Raw genomic sequence first — 11,847 nt, 5'->3', positions numbered from 1 at the left:
TGAGTGGATCAATTCATTTAAAAGGAACCACGGCCAGACATCCGTTTTAGAGATTAGTACATATATTATTGGCGAGTCATCCAACGGAGGGTTGAAAGTTCATTAAGTCAATGGAAGCCTTAATCAATAGGAAAACTGTCTATTGCAGATCGAGTTCGGAGACACAAAGCACTTAACAGTCTTATTTTCAATAGATGTATATTGTGTTTCCAAATTTTCTCCGGAGGTATTAATTGGGTTTTTGATAGGTAGTTTGTAACAGGACCCTTCAAAATGTAATGCATGCAAAATCATCTTGATTGGCCAAGTGTGTTAAAAATACTCAAGGAAAGTGTCACCTGCTCTTGGTGTAACTCTAGTGGTACAGCAAGAAATATTACACAGAACAAAATAACAGAAAGAGACATAATGATTATGAGTGTCATTAAGTAACGAAACCTTTCAATATTGATCAATGACAGAATTATGCTAAGTGACCATGCTACAATGATGAATGCAGAAATAATGTCACAACAGAAGTGGATTGTAGTCTGGACTCCAAAACTTTATTATTATTATTTTAGCCATTCAGAGGTGGACTTTCTGGTATATTGTTGTCTCGCTGCAGATCCCAAAAGGAGTTTAAGCTTGAGGGCCTGCAGGACTTTCTGGTAGACATCAGAATTCGTTGTTCCATAACCCACAGCAAGTCGTCCAGTTCCTGAAGAAGCAAAGCAGCCTCACACCATCACACTGCCATCATCATGTTTGACTGTTGGCATGATGTCCTTTTTTTTTTTTTTTTTAATCAGATTTTGTGTTATTTTAATACTAGATGTACTGTAACAGGCTACACACCTTCCAAAAAAGTTCAAATTGTGTCTAATCAGACCAGAATATTGCTCTAAAGGTCTTGGGGATCATCAAAATGTTTCTTGGCAAATGTGAGACAAACCTTTGTAGTGGTTTTTGCCTTGGAACTCTCCCATAGATGCCATTTTTTTCCCCCAGTGTCTTTCTTCTGGCTCAGTCATGAAGTTATGTTTTTTTCTTTTGGGGGGGGGGGCGATTTCCTTGATGAGTTGTTGGAAAGATTTCCCTTTCTGGTGCTAAAGCTGTCTAATAACAGACATTTGTGATGTGTTTAAATGAAATTGCGTGTTGACTGTAAAACATCTTGTTGCATTGTATTAAGAGAGGAGCCGTTAAAAAGCCAGTGGTTATTTGAATCTGCTGTGGTAGCTGGGCTCCCAAGAACTTCTTGATGCAGGATATTCCAAAGGTTTGTAGTTGGGTATAATTCTATATATTACAAGTATTTCAGCACTGCTAACTAATCTTATGAGGTGGGAGGTTAGCAGTGGGCTCAGAAATACATGAAGACTATAACCATCAAACCATTTTTATCAGTATTCACTGATTAAAGTCTCTATCCATCAGGACCATCCAATATAAGATATGGATAGAGGTTTAGAAGGTTCATAGATGGTGATCATGTTCTAACAAGGGTATTTAAGAGTGAGGTGTCAAAATGATCTCTGCAAAGTATGTGGAGTTTCAAACTGACCATTTCCTGCCATGCCATGCTTCTGCAGTCAAATTATTCTCATGCAAGACAACGCACCATTCCACGCTGCAAAATATATCGTTTCGCTATAAAGGGAGAAAAGCTTGTGGCCACTAACATCCCCTGACATTGAACCTATTGAGAACCCGTGAAGCATCCTTAAAAGGAAGATCTACAGTATAAGGGTGGACGGCAATATACAGTACCTCCAAAAAATACCAACTCTGGGGCGCAATTCTTGCATCCTCCGGTGAGATACAGGCAGAAACTCTCCATGGACATTCAAGTCCAATGAATGAGACTTATTAAGGTGATATTTAAAGGAGATTTGACTTGATTGGCAACGATGTTTTTCTTGCTTAAGTAGCATTTGTTTTTTCAAATTATCTTTATTATCTCTTTTTTTATGTGTTTTTATTGTCTATATGCAATGACAAAAATATTCAAATTATTTTCTTTTTTTTTTCATGACGTCAACTTTGCATAATAATTTGGTTTAACGTATTTTGAGTTATTTTGCAAAAAAAACAAAAATTATGGAAGTTTTGTTCAACAAATAAATAATGTTCAATAAAACCCCCATCCTTATAAAAGCTAAAGTAATTGGTAATGATTAAAAAAAACTATTCACTGTACTGACAATTGTACTGACTATTTATGAAAATGAACAAAATGCAAAATAATTTGGAACACTGTATTTCCTTGACTTACTTTTTTTCAATTATTCAATTATTTACCAAAAGCGGCACGGTAGCCGACTGGTTAGAGCGTCTGCCTCACAGTTCTGAGGAGCGGTGTTCAATCCCCGGCCCCGCCTGTGTGTAGTTTGCATGTTCTCCCGGTGCCTGCGTGGGTTTTCTCCGGGCACTCCGGTTTCCTCCCACATCCCAAAAACATGCATGCTCGGTTCATTGAAGATTCTCAGTTGCCCATAGGTGTAAATGTGGGTGTGAATGGTAATTTGTTTATGTGTGCCCTGCGATTGGCTGGCGACCGGTTCAGGGTGTACCCCGCCTCCTGCCGATGATAGCTGGGATAGGCTCCGGCACTCCCGCGACCCGCGTGAGGAGAAGCGGCTCAGAAAATGGATGGATGGATGGATGGATGGATGGACATTTACCAAAATACTCCACCCTAACTTCCAAACCTTAACTGATGTGAAATGATCCGAAAATAAAATCTTTTCAGTGAAGGTTATTTGCACTGTTTCTGCAATGTCGATGAATTGTTCTTCGTTTTGGCAGAAGTCACCTTTTTGAAACGTTTTTTGAGGGTTTGTGCGTGTGCCTAGATCTCGAGCAAGCAGAGGAACTCTGGTGTCACTTGAAAATAAGAACACGTTGGGCAAAATGGTAATGACTGAAAAAGTCACCACTCAGCCTTCAGATGCAATGTTTCCTGTGACCAAAGTTGCCCAGCTGCCAAATAGTGGGTCACACCCTGCCAGGGATTCTTAAGTGTCACTTGTGTCCACCTGAATTTTTTGTTTGTGTGTAATGCAGGGGAAGAAGTGGCGTGCAATGAGAAGTGGTTGTGTCCTCTGATTGATTGTTAAGTGTTGTCCCGGAGCCCATTGCCAGACTCCACTTAACGGCCTGCACGGCAGAAAGCAATCAGCGGCTGTTACTAAGGGTCTCGTGGGGACGGGCCTGGTCATGATTGATCTTCAGTGGATCTCGAAAGATGTCTCTGGGAACAAGGTCTCACCAGAGTCCTGTTCAAGTCGCAGCGAATGGCCTCGACCTTGTCTCGTCACCCCAAGTGAAAAGTTTGCTCCACTCCAAATATGTAAGTAAACATGTTTTCCCGATGGTCATTTTTCCATAGCAGTACTATCTATCGACTGCGTCTTCTTGCCTTTTTTCTTCTCATGGCAATTTAGAACAATTTCATACTAAAAGTAATTAACCGGAAGTGCTTTCATAATTAATAACTGATGAGTTTGCCTCATTTTAAATAATGGAAAACCCTGTTTTAGAGTCATTTCACACACTGCTCTGGTGTTTGTTGGAAAATATTCAAATTTTGACCTAAGATTTTGCTTAACTTTTTGTACAATTTCCTGCTAAATTTGCATGAGAATGAAATGCCTCCACCGTGGACTGCAGTTCAAAATGCCAAATTATTGCTCTCCACTGAAAAGCAATTATCTCCAGTTTTCTTTTTTAAGAGGAATTGAACTGAATTAAACAAACTTTTTTGTTGTTACTCTTGTTGTTATTAGATATAACATTTTCAGAAATGTCTTTGGACAAGGATTATATTGTGAACAACAAACACAATATACAGTATCTTAAGCTAATATCTGCTCAAAAGAAGACATGCTAACTGCATAAGCTAAATTGAAGATGTGGTGGTTAAGTCAGCAGTTTGATTTGTTTATTGCCTGTAGTTAGGTCACCGTTATTGCCACTTGGGGTCAAGACGTCATCTAGATGATCATGGACTTTTCCGTTTGGTTCACAATACACCAGAGTTCAGTTCCCGGTAACTGCGTTCACACCTGACCAAATGAGCTGCATTATGTTCCGTTCAAGCATGTTTATTCTGTAGCAAGACGAAAGTCAGCCTAAGCAAGCTGTACAATTGATAAAGTAACAAACTAAAAAAAAAAAAAAAGATTATGCTGATGTAACAAGCGCCACACACGGCCAACATGCCACAAACATGTGTGCGCATCTTTCGTCGTTTTTCATGGAGGATGAAGATTGTAGTATTGTATCGCCTGTCTGTGATGGGCCGGTGACCAGTTCAGGGTGTAACCCGCATCTCGCCCAGAGTCAGCTGGGATAGGCTTCAGCACGCCCGCGACCCACGTGAGGATAATCTGGAAGGAAAATGGATGGATAGTAGCCTGTTGTTGGTGTTTTTCATTGTGTGTTAGCATGAAGCTACGGTGCATTCCAAGGCAAAGTTGTGCTTGTTTGAAATACACAGTGTGGATTTTTTTATTTTATGTTTACTTTGAGAGTAAACTTCAACTGTCAGTGGTAATCAAAAGCTTGAGGTCTCAGTTTTACAGAATTGTTCACTATCCGTCAAAGTGCGCCTTGTGAAGTGAATTGAAGTTGAGTTTGCCGACACCGTGCAACACTCGTATCTCAACGCTTTGCTCGCAATTCAAGCAAGAAATCTGACGGCTAGTATATCGAAAAAGTCAGGTAGAATTTTGAATAAGGGTTAGTCCATGTAAAGATTAACAATCAATATCTGAATTTGTAGTGCATCACATTACTGTTAGTAAACTAAACCACAGTGGTACCTTGACTTACGAGTTTAATCCGTTCTGTGATCAAGATAATTACTTAATTTACTTTTGCAGTATATCAAATCTATATTCTCCATTGAAATGAATTGAAATTCAACTGATCCGTTCCAGCCTCCATAAACACCATCATTTTGTGTTGTTTTTAATGAGGAAAAAAAGCACTGCATTGTATAATACAAGAGAATGTAAAGAAACAAACTGTCATGTTTTTATCGACTTGGTTTTTAACTGGATTCAGTTTTTTTCAAGTTTTTCTAGTTTTCCTCCATCACATGTTCATGTCTTGCCTGCTCGTTTGGTTTTCATCTCCACCGGTTGTTGTCAGACCTCTACCCGGTGTCAACAAATCAGCTCCTTGTCGTCACTCGTGCTTTGTCCAGGTGTGCCTCGTTGTCTCATCAATTTGTTTGTATTTAGTTCTCTGGGTTTGTTCAGTCTGTTTTGGAAAATTGTTTCTGCAATTTCTAGTTTTGTCATGTTCCCCGTAGTGTTGAGTGTTTTGTTATTTGATTTTTGGGACGTTATTAATTTAGTTGTTTAGATTTTTCCACATGACTGTGTTGCAGTTTTTTGTTGTTGTTTTTTGAACATTTTTTTAACTGCATCATTTTGTTGAGATTCATCTTGCCTTGCTTCCCGCATTTAGGGTCCTCGTCTTTTTCCAACATCACCAAATCTTGACAAACTAGTTTCATAAAATGGGAAAGAGAAGAAGAACAAGAAGGAGAAGAAGAAGAAGAAGAAGAATCACCATTTATTGTCATGAACATGCATGCATGCACACGAAATTTGTTCTCTGCATTTGACCCATCACAGTGATGTGTCCGGCTGGGGGCAGCCGAAGCCAGAAGTCACAACAACGATTGTGTGAGGGTGTGGCCTAGTGAGTGACACGGGAACATGCCTGGTTCGTCTCTCTGTGAGCGCGTATGTGATTTTTGTTTTTGATTTTTTCTGCTCAGGACTAAAATTTTGTCTCACTGCACAAAGAAAAAAAAAAAAGAAACAACTCAACCAAGGGACTGCTTGTAACTCCAAAAACTGGGGCACTCGTAAGTACCAGTGCATAATAGGAGCCGACAGTTAACCGCACCACAACTCGATGTCATCGCTGCCTTGTCGCTTTACTTTTTAGATGCGCTGTGACAAGCGTTGGTTTTCCGTGCACACCTCTGTCATGATGTTTCGCAGATCGCTGTCAATTGTACTTAAGAGGCACACACACACTCACCCACCCCTGCATCCAGTAGCAGGCAGTAAGAGCTGCGGGCTCTCCAGAGGCGTGTCAATGTGCTCAGTGACCACAACGTCTCATTACAGAGCAATCAAAGAGACAACAGGCGCACAACAGCGGGGGTTTCTCTCCAGCTCCCCGAGAAGCGCCGCCCCCTCTAATCGCAAAGGTCACATTTTGTCATTCAAATATGAAACTGCATCACATTACTCATACTCATATGACCTGCGGGGGACTTGACTCTACCCAACAAAACTGGCACACATTTCAGACCTGAGCAACAATTAGTCAGCACAATTCCCATTTGCAAAATCAATGACTTTGTGGTTGGTTTTTTCCCGTTTAGTTTGATATGAAACTGTGTCACAATTTACACGACAAAAGTGGTTTTGAAAACAATTGTGAAAGTGGACACTTTTGAAAAGGACTATCGGTCTTGTCAAACTCATTTTCATCACGGAGCACATCGTAGTTATGGTTTCACTCAGAGGGCCGTTACGACTGTGAAAATCATATCAACGAATCACCTCGTCATATCATTTGCTAGAAATAAATTGCCCTTGCATTAGATTTGTTCTTACAGCGGGGGTTTCCCATTATGTGTTAGCATTAGCATTAAGCTAGTGGACTAAAGCCTAACTGTTTGTTTTAAATAAACCGCAGTTATTGCTCCCGTTGTTGTTTAGTTTGAAAAGTTGGAAGCCTCCGCTTTGAAGAATCGTCCACAACTTGCCAAAGTGCTGACTTTTGTGAAGTGAGTTGAGCTCACTGCCAACGTACAGCGCTCATATCTCAAGTTTGCACTCGCAAGTCAAAACCAAAAATGGGCCGAATAACAGCTCTCATCTTGAAAAACGTAAAAGTGGGATCATTCCTATCTCAAGGCACCACTGTATAGATGTTTTTTAACAACAAATTGAATTTAAAATTCATGGAAAATAGTAACAACTGAATATATAAGCACACGACAATTGGTCAATGTATGTTTATTTGGAACAAAATGTTGAAAACGCATCGTTGACTCACTGCATTTGCTACGGTGAGCTAGATAAAATGTTGCGCTCGGCCACATCTTGCCCACAAGCCTTGAGTTTGACATGTTTGTGTTCTAAATGATGAAAATTGTTGTCTGGGAAAATTGAGGACAATAATCAATATGGGAATGTGCAAGTACATCTCAGCCCAAACAACAGTAGCAGACCACAGCTCTGTTGTCGTGTACTTATGTGTACTTATGACACTTCCATCCATTTCCTGAGCCGCTTCTCCTCACTCGGGTCGCGGGCGTGCCGGAGCCTCTCCCAGCTAACATCGGGCAGGAGGCGGGGCACACCCTGAACCGGTCGCCAGCCAATCACAGGGCACATAGAAACAAACAACCATTCGCACTCACAGTCATGCCAACGGGCAATTTAGAGTCTTCAATGAGCCTAGCATGCATGTCTTGAGGATGTGGGAGGAAAGCGGAGTGCCCGGAGAAAAGCCACGCAGGCACGGGGAGAACATGCAAACGCCACACAGGCGGGGCCGGGGATTGAACCCCGGTCCTTAAAACCGTGAGGCAGACGCTCTAACCGGTCGACCACCGTGCCGCCTCTTATGACACTTCTTCGGCAAATTTGAGTCAACTTCCAAAGCAGGTAAAGGAAAGGAAAATTCAAAAGACGAGGAGAACAAACACTTTGTAGTACACGATGCAGTTTGTGTAGCTTCCTCACATCTGCATTGTGTGCTGCAGCATAGAACGGCAGTCAGAGTTAAACAATGCTGTTAAAAAGAAAATGGTGTGGTGACAATTAAAACCAGTCCAGTGATTTGAGTCCCGTAATTTCTTTTTCATTCTTCAATGACACAGTGAGCGGACAATGATGGCGGCAGCTAATAACGTCGCAGCGCCAACGGCAGTTCCTCGGGATCTGAGCAGCCGTTCCGCAGTCTACATTGGCCTGCTCTTCAAGCGGAGTGAAAAAAGCGCAAGCGAGATGAGAATTTTGTGCTTCAGTGGCCATTGAAAGATGAGGCAATAAACTGTTAAACTTGAGTAATCACACACTCCCTGATGAATTTCTCAAATGGGGACGGTCAAAAAACCTCGAAATCTGAGCCGTTCACTGGCGTTAACGTTTGACGAGATTCATTATCGCGGGGGTCTGAATACAAGTGTCGTCTGAACACACGAGTCGCCGTCAAAAGTTCCCACCGGTGTGCATTTTCACGCGAGAACGTCAATTGGACGAAACTCTCAATTCACTCAGTCGATTCTCCGGTAACAAGATTTCATTAAAGGCAGGCAGGGAGGAAAATGGACTCGAAAGCACCAAAACAGCTGGACTATAAATTATATAAATGTGCTTTCTGCTAACTGAACACACCTTCAGCTTGCAGATGCATTATTATTTAATGTTCAGAGGAGCCGCTTTTATGTAAATTGGAGTCTCCTCTTCTCCTCAGCCACCTTCTCGTTGCCAGGTACTTCCACAACAAGCAAGGGAAGAGATTATGCAAACCAATTAACATATGAAAATAACATATTAATATACTGTCTCTGAACTGTATCCAATCAGTTCCTTTCCACTGGCGTGTGTACAAAACAATTAAAATTAAAATTATACAGCTCTTCCTTAACATATTCTGCAGCAAATGCTGACAAAAGTTTCACAGGCGTGTGTTCCTCCTTAAAGGCATACTGACTTTAAGAATGTTTATCAGACGCCATGCTAATAAATTACCGCCTTTGTTTCTCCCTAATGATGTGTGCATCGGAGACAAAGCAATGAAATCCATAGAGGTAGCCAGGTGCTAATGAATGGCTTACATTATACTGTCTGCTAATTACTCCGGCACCATAAATAAAACACAAGGCAATCAATTAGTGTGAGATGTGTGTTCGTTAGGTCATCGGCAGCAGCTTGGAGCCTCCGCCACTGCGGGGTGTAATCGTACGACGGACAGGATGTGGATTCACGTCGCATTTCCAACGCTGAAACCGATTTCTGCCTCTCTAGATGGAGGGCAGGTTAATATCTAATCATTTTCAACTGGGAGTTCAGCCAAATGTTAAAATGCACATGGCGTCAGATGCCCTTTCCACTAGATGAGACAAAAGACATGCAAAAGGCCGCTATTACCTCACTGGCTTTAATGGAGCTTTGCAAAAAGGCTTTCTCTCGCACTGACGCCAGCTTCCTGACGTACGATGCTATATGGGAACCAGAGCGGGGGAAATCATTGTCCATTAACACCGCATGTACAAGGCCCTAACTGAATGATCCCGACATTATGCGCCCTCTGGTCCGGCCTATCTGCGGGCTTTGATGCATAATTTGTGCATTAATGTAATTTACATTTTAACACGGTTCCAATGTAAACTCATTAGTTGATCGCTATCAATTAATGTGCCAAGAGAAAGCACATATGTCACATGCGTCTCGGCTGAGGGCAAAGGATAATGTGCAACACGGGGGAGAGGATGGACAGTGTGAAGTAGAAATAAATGTCTTTTATGTTTTCTAAAAAAACAAAAAGAAAGGAAGAAAAATCGCTTCCCTCCTCGCTGTTCAGCCGACAACGAGGCGCTCTAAGTCGGCTACACTAGTGCCGACTCGGGCTTTTTTTTTTTTCTGTCCACCTTCCTCCTCGTGTCATGCACTCACTCGCAGCCGACAACGAGGCGCTCTATAGCAGCTAAACCAGCACGCGGCGCTGATCTACACGCTGGCTGTCAAATGGGGCTTTTTTTTTCATCTGCCAATCTTGTCCGCTCGTTGCGCTTCCACCTTTCTCATTGTGGCGTGCGCACACTGAGGGCCAACAATGAGGCACTCTAAAGTGGCCACACCTGCGGAGTGTCTGAACGGAAGATGAATTTTCGTGGTGTAAACATTGCTAGCAAGCTTACCGCATGCTGCAGCTGCGCCGGATACCCGCCGATGTGGACAAAGGCGCTTCGGTTGTTATATAGTGGGGAGGGGCACCGTTTTTGTCACACCCGAAAAAATACGAAAAACTAGTGAAACGCTTTATTTCCACGAGGGTTGCTAGAGTACAAGTTCTGTCAATATATCTATCTATACAGTAGAACAATTTGTTTGCAGTAGTGTTACCAACAACAACAACAACCAAAAAGCTTGGAAAGTTGTAGGTGCAGTGAATCGACACTTTGAATTCATTTCAAATTCAAATCAAGGGACATCAAATGTCTTTTATCTTTCCTCTGGCGCACTTCACAGGACAAATTAGTGTTCTCATTGATGACAGAAGTGCTTCAAAAAAAAAAACCAAAAAAGTCCAACAGAGTTGCAGTCCCATGATGCAACGCTCCCAGCGGTTACATCTGCTCTATTCTTTCATCTGCCTTCATTGTTCAGGAGGAGCTGTCACATTAGGAGGAGAATCGTGGCTCCTGCCCGCCCCCGTGTACCCCCTTTCTCTCCATTCCAGCAGTTGGCAGGGTGGCAGGCCCGTACAAAGGAGCGTGCACCGGGAGCGCAGAAGGGGAGCACCGTTAGAGGAAAAACAGTTTGGGAATTAAGGTCATTAATTTTCCACTTTCAAGGGCTGCCACACAGACGGAGATAAAGTCAGCATAAATATTCCGCCGAAGTTTCTGCTGTTTTTCTTCTCTCCCCATTTCCATCGGCAGCCCATTTATCTCCATGCTGTCAATTAGAGGCAAAAGCAAAGAACTAATTAGGAACTGTGCAATTTTAATTAGCTGTTTTGATAATTCAACTAATTGGTTCCCTTGTGTTTCTGCAATGTGTGCTGCGAACTTTTTTTTTTTTTTTTTTTTTTTTTATATCTGGGCAGCAGATTTCCCATCCGCTGGTTAATTAGTCACTTTTGCATTAAAAAAGGAGCCTTCCTTAATAGCCTTAATTTGCAAGTTGCAAAAAAAAAAACGAATCTCCCATCAATAATTTGTGTAATTGCTAACCGTTTGATTGTAATTTAGAGGCACGGCCGGACAGCTCTGCATGTCTAATTCCTAATGACTGGGATTAAAGTTGGATTAACTGTTTGGGAAAAGGGATTCACTCTTCCCCTCTTCCCTGCCCACCAAATGACACCTTGTCTCCATTTGATCGGACATGAAATTCAAATGGGACAGAAAGGCTTATTGGGTCCGGATTGCTTTCTATATGGCGAGCATGTCGGGTTTCACTGATTCTTTTTGCCACCCGCCACCTCAAGCGGTGAAATAAAAAGTGGCTACGATTTATTATGGGATGTGCTGTCAAGCCCGGCTATGGAGAAACATGGCAGAGTTCAGCCACGAGGAGGAGCTGAACCTTGCCTCTTCGAGTAAATCAAGGCGGACGTTTCAAGGCTTGGAGGAAATAGTAACCCGATTACACTTAAAAGCATCACTAACGAAAATTCATATTCAACCATGCCAGCTATGATTCTTTGAAAAACATTACCACCAAATGGCGACATCGGGCCAATTCGCACAACGCATTCGAATGTTGGGACTAAAAGCATATCATTCAGCATGTTAACTATCGGACGCCATCTCTTTACTTTTACAACACACGGGCCCGTCAGTGGTCTGATTAAAAAGCACCATTCATCCCACTTAGCCGGAATACAATTAAGGGACAAGGCTTTAAAAGCCCAGCCCGGAGCCTCTCCCCCATTGGACATAAAAGGGCCACTCTCCTCCGAGCTTTGCCTGTAAATATCATGTTTGATATGAGGTTTTAATCTGCTTAGCCGTTCGGAACTATAGAACGGGCTCATCCTCTCTCTGAAACGCCCGTCCGATGGCCGTGCGCCCGAGGACGAACAGGAACACTA

This window comes from Phycodurus eques, chromosome 2 (assembly GCF_024500275.1).
Source record: "Phycodurus eques isolate BA_2022a chromosome 2, UOR_Pequ_1.1, whole genome shotgun sequence".
Classification (NCBI taxonomy): Eukaryota; Metazoa; Chordata; class Actinopteri; order Syngnathiformes; family Syngnathidae; genus Phycodurus; species Phycodurus eques.
Note: the sequence above shows the minus strand (reverse complement) of the source record.